Source organism: Staurois parvus, unplaced genomic scaffold (assembly GCF_062004578.1).
Source record: "Staurois parvus isolate SC_StPar_1 unplaced genomic scaffold, SC_StPar_1.0 ptg000953l, whole genome shotgun sequence".
NCBI lineage: Eukaryota > Metazoa > Chordata > Amphibia > Anura > Ranidae > Staurois > Staurois parvus.
In genome coordinates this window covers 151,914-165,059 of record NW_028318749.1, presented here as the reverse complement: position 1 = coordinate 165,059, position 13,146 = coordinate 151,914, and the positions used below count along the sequence as shown (strand labels likewise).

Sequence of the window (13,146 nt, the reverse complement as noted above, 5' to 3'; positions counted from 1 at the left end):
ACATTACATAAACTGTTGTAACATTTAGCCAGTAATAGTTGGTCATGTCCAACTGGACTTGTACTGTAATGTTAAAGAAATTTTATAACTATAAATATAATAACTATAATAACTTTATTTATTTCTTCAGTTCTAATGGGTGTCAGGAACACACCCCAACATTGATATTCACATAGATAGCACAGACACTTAATCCCATGGAATGTGCCAAGGCAGATGTTGATTGTCTAAGAACAGGATGGAAGGTGTAAAAGTAGTGGAACCATCCTGTTGTAAATGCATAACCCTTTCCAATGATGTCAAAAGTCTGCACAGGGGTTAATCTTTCGATTTGCATGGCTAAAGGTGTGAATTATCAAATGGCAGACAAATGATGTTAGTGGCCCCAATCTGTGTTTCAAGTTTTTACCTGTACAAAATTTGGAACTCAGTTGACCTCATACAAATGCCCTGTCCCTTAAAAGAAAAATATTTATTTGTAATCATACTTCCTAGGTGGATGCAGCATCAATCTGATTCTGTATCTGTCTTCCATTGGCTGTATGGCTGAGAACTGAGCCATCAGACACAGCTGATGGCTCAGTTCTCCCCACCGCTCTGAGCAGTCTTTGCTGTCTGCTTTGCCCCCTTTGCCAGTGCTCACTGGAGTGCTGGGCTTTGAAGGGGGCAGAAGCATCTGGCTCAGGCTCTCAGTGGCTTGCTAGAAGTCTGAGCCAGGTGCCGGTCTAGGCTCCTGGATGGATCCAGACCATATAGATGCAATCTTTCCCTGCCTGGATAAGCTATATGATGTCAGCTGCCAATGGACTTTCATCTGGTGGCGGCTGAAAACGGGTCACAGGAGTGCAGAACAACTGTACTCCTGTAATCCACAGAAGTACAACTTTAGCAGTACTTCTCCTTTAAAATTGAAGTTTAGTCAGACAATTAAGTCCTAGTATGTCACTTCAGACTGGTCTCTTTTGCAGGTATTGCTATGTAAAATATTAAAAATAAGTGCCCGTACTTTTTAAAATCCAGGAATACACTGCCTCACCGTACTCTGCACATGCTCAGTTTCTCTCTATTTTTGGCACTGTGCTGAAAATCAGAGCCACTAGAGGCTGATCAGCTGACAGCCTAAAGATTTACTACTGCTGAGGGGCTCTGGGCTTCAGCAAAATGGCTGCCTCTAGCAAAAAGAAACAGGAACAATGCTGGAAGCAATATACAGCACACACTAATTTTGGTAACATAATTATTAATGTGGAATGTTCTTTGCTAAAGAACATTATTTTTTATTATGTTGTTATGGGTAAAGTTCCACTTTAAAGTGTAGAAAAACTGACCAGGGGCGGACTGACAACTTATTGGGCCCCCGGGCAATATGGGATCATGGGGCCCCTGTGTGCTTGCCCACACTCAAACTACACCCAAAAAAGCCTATGAAAGGTCCAAATGGTCAGTCCGCCCCTGGTCCTGACCTGCAGAATTTTCCTCCTATTTTATTTATTATTTATTTATTTATTTATCGAGTTTATATAGCGCCAAAGGGTTTGCTCAGCGCTGTACAATAGAGGGGGGACAATACATGAAACAGTACAGTAACATCAAACAGCACACAAGGGGTAAGAGGGCCCTACTCTTTCGAACTTACAATCTAGGAGGGAGGGGGTAGAGGTACAGGAGGAAACGGCTGTGGGGGATGGAGTGGTAGGAGGAGGGAAGGGCAGCGGCTGTTAGGTGAGGGTGGGGTAGGCTTCCCTGAAGAGGTGGGTTTTCAGGGAGCGCCTGAAGGTGAGGAGGGAAGGTGACAGTCTGATGGATTGGGGTAGTGAGTTCCAGAGGATGGGGGAGGACCTGGAGAAGTCTTGCAGTCGTGCGTGGGAGGAGGAGACCAGGGAGCAAGATAGAAGGAGGTCCTGTGAAGAGCGAAGGGTACGGGTAGGGTGGTACTTGGGAATCAGGTCGATGAGGTAGTTAGGGGCAGTGTTGTGAATGGCTTTATAGGTCAGAGTGAGCAGTTTGAATTTAATGCGTTGGGCAATGGGGAGCCAGTGGAGGGAGAGGCAGAGGGGGGTGGCAGAGGTGGAGCGGCTGGTGAGGTGGATGAGTCTGGCAGCTGAGTTCAGGATGGTCTGAAGCGGGGAGAGTTTGCACTGGGGTAGGCCGATGAGGAGGGAGTTGCAGTAGTCAAGGCGTGAGATAATCAGGGAGTGAACGAGTAGTTTAGTGGTGTCTGGGGTAAGGAAGGAGCGTATTTTGGCGATGTTGCGAAGGTGGAGCCTGCATGTATTTGTGAGTGATTTGACATGAGGTTGGAAGGAAAGGTTTGAGTCCAGAATGACGCCAAGGACCTTGGCTTGCTGGGCGGGATTGATGGTGGTGTTGTTGGTAGTGATGGAAAGGATGGGGGGGGGGGCACGGGAAGGGGGAAAGACGAGAAGCTCGGTTTTGGAGAGGTTGAGTTTGAGGAAATGGAGCGACATCCAGTCAGAGATGTCGTTTAGGAGGTGAGTGATGCGGGCGGAGAATGTGGGGGTGAGGTGAGGGGTGGATAGGTAGATTTGAGTATCATCAGCATAGAGGTGGTAGTTGAAGCCGTGGGAGTGTATGAGTTTGCCAAGGGAGGAGGTGTAGATGGAGAAGAGAAGGGGTCCAAGGACAGAGCCCTGGGGGACCCCAACAGAGAGGGGGAGGGAAGAGGAGGTGGCGCCGTTGTAGGAAACGCTGAAGGAGCGTTGGGATAGATAGGACGAGAACCAAGAGAGAGCGGTGTCTCTGATGCCAAGGGAGAGTAGTTTATTAAGGAGGAGGGGGTGGTCGACTGTGTCAAAAGCCGCAGAGAGGTCTAGGAGGAGGAGGACAGAGTAGTCGCCTTTGGCTTTGGCGGTTAGTAGATCGTTGGTGATTTTGAGGAGGGCAGTTTCGGTGGAGTGTAGGGGACGGAAGCCGGACTGTAGTGGGTCAAGGAGGTTGTTGTCAGTTAGGTGGGCGCTTAGGCGATCGTAGACCAAGCGCTCAAGGAGCTTGGACATGAGTGGCAGCAGGGAAATTGGTCTGAGGTTGTTGAGGTCAGTGGGGTCCAGGGAGGGCTTTTTGAGTATGGGGGTGATGTGCGCATGTTTTAGGGGGGAGGGGAAGACGCCAGTAGCGAGGGAGAGATTGAAGATGTGGGTAAGGGAGCGGATGAGGGAAGAGGGGGGTGACCGGAGGAGTTGAGAGGGGATAGGGTCCAGGGGGCAGGTAGTGAGGCGGGCTTCTGAGAAGACTCTGGTGACTTCCTCAGTGGTAGTAGGGCTGAAGGAGTGCAGTGATGGGGGGGTTACGGTAGGCAGGGCCTTGGGTGTGGTGGGGGGCAGTGCCGTTGCAAGGTCAGAGGAGGGGAGAGATGAGAGGGTGATGGAAGGGGAGAGGCTAGATGGGGAGGTAGACTGCAAGTTGACTATGTCCTTGCGGATTGCGTCAATCTTGCTATGGAGATGAGTGGCAATCTCGTGGGCGGTAAGTGAGGTACTGAGTGGAGGAGGGGGGGGAGAGAGCAGGGAGTTGAAGGTGGAGAAGAGTCGGCGAGGGCAGTTTGAGAGGGTGTTGATCAGGTCAACGAAGTAGGCCTGCTTGGCGGCGTGGAGGGAGGAGGTGTAGGTGAGGAAGGCAGATTTGTAGAGGGAGAATGCATGAGGGGACCTGGTTTTGCGCCATAGTCTCTCCAGCGCACGACTGCGACGTTTGAGGCATTTAGTGTGGTCGTTCTGCCATGGTTGGAGCGGTCTGGGTTTGATGTTGCGTGTGGTTAGGGGTGCCAGAGAGTCTAGGGTGGCTGATAGTGAGTCGTTGTACGCGGTGGTGGCTAGGTCAGGACATGACAGTGGAAGGATGCTGTCGTGCAAGCGGTCGGCAGCCGAGTGGAGGGGGGCCGGGTGCAGGTTGCGGAGGTTGCGGCTGGTGATGGTTTGGCGCACTGGGGGGGGGAGTTAGGGGAAGGGGAGATGGAGAACGTGAGGAGGTGGTGGTCGGAGAGAGGGAAGGGGGTGTTAGTGAAGTGGTTAAGGGTACAGAGGTGGGAGAAGACGAGGTCCAGGGTGTTCCCATTGATGTGGGTGGAGGATTGAGTGTGTTGTGTGAGCGAGGTGGTTAGGTGGAGGAGTTGAGAGTTAGCTGGGGTGTGGTCGTTGATGGGGATGTTGAAGTCCCCGAGGATGATGGTCGGTAGCTCAGAGGAGAGGAAGAAGGGAAGCCAGGCGGCGAAGTCATCCAGGAAGCGGGCTATGGATCCGGGGGGCCTGTAGATCACTGCGATCCTTAAGGGGGTGGGTGAGAAGAGCCGGATGCAGTGAGCCTCGAAGGAGGAGAAGGTTAGGGAGGGGGGGTTAGGGAGGACCTGGAAGGTGCTCAGCGGTGATAGGAGCAGGCCGACACCACCACCTTTGTGACCGCCCAGTCTTGGTGAATGGGACCAGATGAGACCTCCATGAGAGAGTGCCGCAGGGGAGGTAGAGTCGGTGGCCTGTACCCAGGTTTCGGTGATGGCTAGGAGGTTGAGGGAACGGGAGATAAAGAGGTCTTGGATGGCAGTTAGTTTGTTGCAAACCGAGCGGGCGTTCAGAAGTGCAACCGAGAGAGGGGGGATGGATGTGGGGAGGAGGTGCACAGGTATGAGGTTGAGGGGGTTGCGGCGGCTGGCGGGAGCAGGGGGGTCCCTGGAGGGGGGGAGAGGTGGTGAGGGGCCAGGGTTCGGGGAGATGTCCCCAGCGGATAGGAGAAGGAGAAGGGTGAGGAGGGTGGCATGGGAATGGGAGGTGCAGGAGCGTGTGGGTCTGGTAGTGGTGGCACGTGGGTCGACCGGGGAGTGGAGTACCAGGAGGAGGTGGTGAGTGCCGTAGTGGGGAGAGGGCAGAAGTGAAGGGGCAATGTAGAGCTGTTTTGGGGGGGTGGGCGGGTAGAGGGAGGCGATTTTTGGGATGGAGGAGAGGAAAACGAGGAGGAGAAGTGCAGGTGGCATGCTGGGGTGAGTGCAGTGCTGTTCGGGACAGGGGAGGTGAAGGGATACGGGTCAGGGCGAGGTGATGTGGAGAGTCTATATCACCGTGGAGGAGTCCACTAGAGTCCTTCTGTAGGGGGAGAGTGGGAGTAGAGTCCAGCAGCTGGCTGGCTGCAATCTGTGGGTGCAGTATGCTGGCGTCCGAGGGGGCATCAGTGGGTCTGGTGGATCGGCGAGTGGAGGGGACGTAGGGTGCGATGTTGGGGGGCGTTGGCAGGCAAGGTGTCTGGTGATGCTGGCGGCTCGGTGACTGGAGATTCGCTGGGTGGTCCGGGTCTGGGAGATTCGCTGGGCGACGTCTCGATTTGCTGGGCGACGTCTCGATTCGCTGGGTGGTCCGGGTGTTGGGTGACCAGAGGTGGTAGCTGGGTGCCCGGTAGCTGGGTGCTGGGTGTCCAGGGGTGTTAGCTGGGAGCTTAGACTTCGAGTTGCCAAGCAAAGGCCAAGAGATGGGAAGGACGGGAGAATCCTCATCAACAATGCATTGCAATATCTGGAACGGCATTAAAGACCCATGGTTTTACGGAATCCCCTCGATGCAGGTAGCGGAGGTGCGGCGTTGTCCTGGAAAGGTTCCTGGTCTGGGGCTGGCTGGTGCAGGGTGGCCCGCAGAGTGCTGGGAGGCCTGAAGCAGTTCCCACGCAGGGTCGCCGGGTGCGAGCAGCTGGGTGCCCCGAGGTGGCGGCTGGGTGCCGGGTGGTCTGGGGTGGTCCCAGAGCTAGGGAGGGCTCCAGGGAGACCGTGAGGCCGTGCCGGTTCCTGGTGGTCCAGGGTGATCAGCGAGGACCCAGGGCTGATGGGGAGGGCCCTGGGCAGGCAGGCAGGTCGGCGGGACCCGGTGGCCAGAGCGGTGACGGTCCGGGTAGATGTCCGGCGATCCGGTCCGATCGCGGCTCGGCCGCGGCCAAAATGTTGGGTTGTATATTTTTGGGAGGTTGTTTACTTACCAAAGTTCAGGTCTCCTCATTTGTTTTACCATTTAAAGTGATTGTAATTTATTTTTTCAATAACAAACATGGCATACTTACCTGCTGTGCACAATGTTTATACACAAAGCATTCACGATCCCCTTCTTCTTGAGCCCCCCCCCCCGACACTCCTGTCCTCCCCCCCTGCTGTGTGTGGCTTGCTATGGGGGCACTCATGCAGGCTTGCTCCACAGCCATGCTCCGTGTGTCCATTGAAGCACATAGTGCATTCAGCCCTGATCCCTCCTCACTGGCTGTGATTGACAGCAGTAGAAGCCAAAGGCTCCTGCTGCTGCTTCTGTGCCAATGAGGAGGGAGAGCAAAAGCAGCCATGCTGCTTTTTTGCATAGCACTGGATTAAGGTAAGCAAAAGGGGAAACTGGGGGGGGGGGGGACCGCACATATTAAGGTAAAAACCTCCTGTCTTTGGAAACACTTAAAGTTAAAAAAAAAACAGGATTTTTTCAATACATCTTGTTTATATAATAGGAGAGATCAATGGTTATGTTCAAAGTGCTGTACTATTCAATTTACTGAAATCAGAACATTGAAAGATGAGTCCTTATTGGCTGTTATTATATTATTATTATAGGCATTTATATTGCACTGATAGTTTTACACTGCGCTGTGCATTCACTATATACCCTGCCCTCAAGGAGTTTACAATCTAAGCTCCCTATCTCAAATGCATATATAATATACACACAACTTAGACAGGAGGCAATTAACCTAGCAGCATGTCTTTGCAGTGTGGGAGGAAACTAAAGTACACCCACTCAAACACAGTAAGAACATGCACACTCCATGCAGACAGTGTCCTGGCTGGGATTTAAACCCTAATACCCAAGGCAGAAGTGTTAACCACTAGCACTATGCCCATTGTACTTTACACTAAATAAAACCATCTGAGGTGCATAACATGCAATCAATGAGATAAAACATTAGTCCAATCCTATCAGCTACAAGAGTCATTTATAGTCTAATGATATTGGTATAAGCATCATATTCTGAGTAATTACCTCCAGTGTTCAGCCTCTAACAAGTGTGGAGTCCTTCTATATCCAAGCACTGTGCATGAATTTGTAGATTTGAAAACAATCAGGAAGGAATAGGCATTTGCCATTATTTAAATTAAAGGTCTGGGGAACACAAAAAAACTCCCTTACAGTGGGACTGCCCCTGCACAGCAAGGGTTAAATTGTCGGTCAGATCTAGGGTACCAAAAAAGCAATTTTACCTCACTGATACTCCTCTCCCCCAGCAGATGGTGCTCTCCCCTATGCTTTGGCTGTGGACTGGCATCCTCATGTCCAGTGCAGGGCTATGGACCCTGCATTGTACTTGACAATGTCAGAGGACCGGTGACTGCTAGAGCCTAGGGGAATAGAGGCTTTGAGGACCAGTCCATCAGTGTGGAGGAAGCCTCCAAAAGCGGGGAATCTGGTAACTAAAAGTGCTTATTACAGTACCCTTGATGTAAACGAGTATTTAACCCTTGCATTGCAAAGGTAGCCTCAGTGCAAGGGAGAATTTTGGTGTTCAGCTTTTATCTGATATTATTATGACAGTGCATCTTCATGGCTATGCCACACTAGCGATCCTGACACTCATTGCAATTTGCCAGCAACAACAGGATCACTACAGAAAATACTTAACTGCCCCTATAGCCAGTGGTGTATTTATGTTTTGTGCTGCCCTAGGCAACACAAAAAATCGCCGCCCCCCAGTGCACCCCCACTGTCTCTAGTGCAAGTTTGCTGGGTGGAACTTAATGGTTGGCCACATCTTTCTGTGAAGGTGTCGTTGGTGGTATGAGCGGCGAGAAGGTGTCATTAGTGGTATGAGCGGCGAGAAGGTGTCATTAGTGGCATAAGTGGCGAGAAGGTGTCAGTTAGTGGTAGGAGCGGCGAGAAGGTGTCATTAGTGGTATGAGCGGCGAGAAGGTGTCATTAGTGGTATGAGTGGCGAGAAGGTGTCATTAGTGGCATAAGTGGCGAGAAGGTGTCATTAGTGGTATGAGCGGCGAGAAGGTGTCATTAGTGGTATGAGCGAGGAGAAGGTGTCATTAGTGGTATGAGTGGCGAGAAGGTGTTATTAGTGGTATCAGCGGCGAGAAGGTGTCATTAGTGGTATGAGTGGCGAGAAGGTGTCATTAGTGGTATAAGTGGCAAGGAGGTGTCAGTTAGTGGTATGAGTGGCTAGAAAGTGTCAGTGGTATTAGTGGCTAGAAGGTGTCAATGGTATGAGGAGCGAGAAGGTGTCAGTTAGTGGTATGACTGACCCCCTGAAAAGTGTGCCCTAGGGAAGTGCCTTGTTTGCCTCACTGCAAATAAGCCCATGCCTACAGCATCACTACCTCACTGACAGAAATGCTGCAGAACCTTGCTGGCATGGGAGCAGAAACCCAGCAACATGCTGGACCCATGGGGAGCCATGAGGGAGTAGTGCCAAAGCAGTTTCTTGTGGAGTTGTCACAGAATTGATAGTGTGACATAGCCGTAAGGATGCACTATTTTTACAATTTAGGCATGGTGATTTAAGTTATTACAAATGCCCATTCGTGCCTGGTTGCTTTGAATCCATACAATAAAGATGCTGGGAATTGGGAGTGCCTCTTGGTTAGGGTTCATGTTACTTTCTTAGCATTCTTTAATGAGCTTGGCTTCTCAGGGTGGACATATGTCCTGTTATTTGTATTTTCTGTATTCTCTCCCTGTCAGAGCAGGAGTGTTCAAGCTGACCTGAAAGCAGGCCATAAAATAGCAGTAGTTTGTGCTGCACTCTTATGAACAGCAAAAGTTAAATGCTTGTTTGGTATAGGGGAGGTTTAAAGTGGAGGAATAATTATTTGCTACTTGCTCCCGACAGCCAGCACTTGTTCACCAGTATGTGGTCAGTCCCTTGACATTCTCACATAGAATGAAGGACTGTTCTGCTTCCAGCAGGGATATTCATTATGCCCGTCCTGCCTGCAATATTAAATTTGGACATTAGATGGAGCCCAGAGTAAATTAACTGTTTTGCAGAAACCGTCCGCCCTATAGCAGAAGTACTGCTACAGAGCAGCTACGGCCTCGGCTATCAATCACCGGGTCCAGCCCGGTGATTACTCGCCGGTGCCCGGTGATTGCCGATGTGGGGGAGAACTGTGTGTAAACAATACAGTTCTCTCCACTGTCAGCTCCTGCACACTGCTTTGCATGGTTGTGCATAGCACAGCCATGCAAAGCAGTGTACATATAGTGAAGCACGCACAGGACACAATGTAAAATGGCACACAGCACACAATTAACCCTTTGATTGCCCCACATGTTAACCCCTTCCTGCCCAGTGCCATTAGTACAGTGTCAGGGCTTTTTATTAGCACTGATCACTGTATTGGTGTCACTGGTGATGTCAGTGACACCAAGTCAGTTCACCCCAGTGTCAGAATGCCCAACGCAGTCCCGGTATAAGTTGCTGATTTTTACTAGTAAAAATTTAAAACAATCTCAATATATATACCGCCATTTGTAAACGCTATAACGTTCATATAAACCAATTGATTTACACGTATTGGGATTGTAGGTTAGGAGTAGGTGATTGCCCCCAGAATGTTCCTGGCCCCTCCGGGTGGCCCACTTCCCCTTTCTGGCTTCCAAGTAGGTGATTGCCTCCACAATGTTCCCGGCTCCTCCTGGAAGACCCGCCTCTCCAGCCTGGCACCAGTGTATAGTGATTACCCCAGGTCTTCATGGCTCCACCCCAGTCTCACCCTGGGGCCCCTGCCTCCCCAGCCCAGCTCCCGAGTATGATAGTTGCCCCCTGATGTTATTGATTCCTCCCAGTTTATGGAGTGCTCGCCTCCTAGCAGCTCATCTGACCCTTTGTCCCCATCTCCCCATCCTCCTCTTCAGGGATGAATGTCGTCGATGTGAGGACCAATGAATCTCCCAGGATCTGCCCTTCCTCTTCAGTACCCATGATTGTCCTCCCCTAGGGTGAAGCACTGTGGATGGGGAAGGACCAGGGGCTGCTCCAGGCTGTCAAGACTGAGGGTCTGGGCATGGTGCAGAAGTTGCTGCAGAGACCAAAGGCGGGCAAAGCCAGTAAGTGCACCCACCAATCTACCCATTGTCTCCTGGGAGGTGTGAAGGGGATAGAGGACATAGCTGTGGGGGGTGAGGTGTGTGAAGGGGGGTAGAGAACATGACTGTGGGGAGGTGTGAAGGGAGGTAGAAGACATGACTGTGGGGGGTTTGGTGTGTGAAGGGGGGTAGAGGACATGGCTGTGGGGGTGTGTGAAGGGGGGTAGAGAACATGGCTGTGGGGGGTGGTGGTGTGTGCACTGAATTTTCCTTTTATGTTTACATTGCTATATGTTAATATTGTTAAAGTTGTTGTTAATATATTTTTTGTAACTTTATTCTACAGAAAACATTTAACAGTGTCATTTCATGAGATAATTTACAAGGGTGTGTTTAGGGGTGGAATTAGGGGTGGGGCAAGGTAGGGGATGGGTGGGGCAACTGGTGGCGATTACCTCTTCAGGCCTGGCTAGTAGCTAAGGACTTGAAATTTTGAGCCATATACAGTATCTCACAAAAGTGATTACACCCCTCACATTTTTGTAAATATATTATAATATCTTTTCATGTGACAACACTGAAGAAATGACACTTTGCTACAATGTAAAGTAGTGAGTGTACAGCTTGTATAACAGTGTAAATCTCCTAGATTGTAAGCTCCAAGGTGCAGGGCCCTCAGACCCCTTGTGTATCGCACTGTATTGTTATTGTACTGTCTCATGTATTGTCCCCCATTGTAATGTACAGCGCTGAGCGAACTGTTGGCGCTATATAAATACTGTATAATAATACTGTATAATAATAATAATAATAATAATAATAAATTTGCTGTCCCCTCAAAATAACTCAACACACAGCCATTAATGTCTAAACCATTGGCAACAAAAGTGAGTACACCCCTAAGTGAAAATGTCCAAATTGGGCCCAAAGTGTCAATATTTTGTGTGGCCACCATTATTTTCCAGCACTGCCTTAACCCTCTTGGGCATGGAGTTCACCAGAGCTTCACAGGTTGCCATTGGAGTCCTCTTCCACTCCTCCATGACGACATCACGGAGCTGGTGGATGTTAGAGACCTTTCGCTCCTCCACCTTCCGTTTGAGGATGCCCCACAAATGCTCAATAGGGTTCAGGTCTGGAGACATGCTTAACCAGTCCATCACCTTTACCCTCAGCTTCTTTAGCAAGGCAGTAGTCATCTCGGAGGTGTGTTTGGGGTAGTTATCATGTCGGAATACTGCCCTGCGGCCCAGTCTCTGAAGGGAGGGGATCATACTCTGCTTCAGTATGTCACAGTACATGTTGGCATTCATGGTTCCCTCAATGAACTGTAGATCTCCAGTGCTGGCAGCACTCATGTATCCCCAGATCGTGACACTCCCACCACCATGTTTAATTGTAGGCAAGACACACTTGTCTTTGTACTCCTCACTTGGTTGCCACCACACACGCTTGACACCATCTGAACCAAGTTTATCTTGGTCTCATCAGACCGCAGGACATGGTTCCAGTAATCCATGTCCTTAGTCTGTTTGTCTTTAGCAAACTGATTGCAGGCTTTCTTGTGCATCATCTTTAGAAGAGGCTTCCTTCTGGGACGACAGCCATACAGACCAATTTGATGCAGTGTGCGGCATATGGTCTGAGCACTGACAGGCTGACCTCCCACCCCTTCAACCTCTGCAGCAATGTTAGCAGCACTCATACGTCTATTTCCCAAAGACAACCTCTGGATATGATGCTGAGCACGTTCACTCAACTTCCTTGGTTGACCATGGCGAGGCCTGTTCTGAGTGGAACCTGTCCTGTTAAACCACTGTATGGTCTTGGCCACCGTGCTGCAGCTCAGTTTCAGGGTCTTGACAATCTTCTTATAGCCTAGGTCATCTTTATGTAGAGCAACAATTCTTTTTTTCAGATTCTTAGAGAGTTCTTTGCCATGAGGTGCCATGTTGAACTTCCAGTGACCAGTATGAGTGAGAGTGATAACACCAAATTTAACACACCTGCGCCCCTTTCACACCTGAGACCTTGTAACACTAACAAGTCACATGACACCGGGGAGGGAAAATGGCTAATTGGGCCCAATTTGGACATTTTCACTTAGGGGTGTACTCACTTTTGTTGCCAGCAGTATAGACATTAATGGCTGTTTGTTGAGTTATTTCGAGGGAAATTTACACTGTTATACAAGCTGTACACTCACTACTTTACATTGTAGCAAAGTGTCATTTCTTCAGTGTTGTCACATGAAAAGATAGAATAAAATATTTACAAAAATGTGAGGGGTGTACTCACTTCTGTGAGATATATATATATATATATATATATATGTATACTGTATATATATAAACACTATACAGAAGGACAAGAATAGTTTTTAAAGCTGTTCTTATCATGTTCTACCTGTATCAGAGAAAGTGACCTGTTTCTTGTTACATTAAATATTAAATATGAAGTGGGAAGGTAAGCAAGCATTCAAATTTAGAGCCACAATTGGTATTGTCATAAAAGCACATGGTTTTACATTTAGGGTGTGATTTACTAAAATGTGAATTGAGGTATAGTGATGTTAGTTTTCTAAAACAGCATATCAAGTTTCTTAAACATGGGTATACTATATATATACTATATTGCCAAAAGTATTGGGACACCCCTTCAAATCATTGGATTCAGGTGCTCCAATCATCTCCATAGCCACAGGTGTATAAAATCAAGCACCTAGGCAAGCAGACTGCTTCTACAAACATTTGTGAAAGAATGGGTCGCTCTCAGGAGCTCAGTGAATTCAAGTGTGGTACTATGATAGGTTGCCACCTGTGCAATAAGTCCATCCGTGAAATTTCCTTGCTACTAAATATTCCAAGGCCAACTGTAAGGCTACGTTCACACTAGCCTTGTGTGCAGGCGGCAGAGAGGCGTTTGGGAAGCGTTTTTACCGCTTCCCAAACGCCTCTGCCAATTCTGCACATTACAGCACATGGTGCTGTTCTAACAGGAGCGTTTGCGTCGCGTCGCGTTGCGTCGCGGCAAAACGGACGCCTCTGGTCGAGTCAGGAGGCTTTGAAGCCTCCTATTCTCGTCTATGGTG

At 49.4% G+C, this 13,146-nt stretch overlaps 1 protein-coding gene across 2 annotated transcripts in view; it reads left to right on the top strand.

The window, feature by feature from the left end:
* The window catches only part of SHISA7 (shisa family member 7), a 194,658-nt gene that overhangs the window by 82,909 nt on the left and 98,603 nt on the right, over nt 1-13,146 (top strand). The window contains exon 2 of one of the 2 annotated variants that reach the window (XM_089656967.1): nt 9,885-10,076. The exons of the other annotated variant lie outside the window; for it this stretch is intronic. The gene's annotated coding sequence lies outside the window, so the exon portion shown is untranslated. The remainder of the gene's footprint in view (nt 1-9,884; nt 10,077-13,146) is intronic. 2 annotated transcript variants of the gene reach the window in all.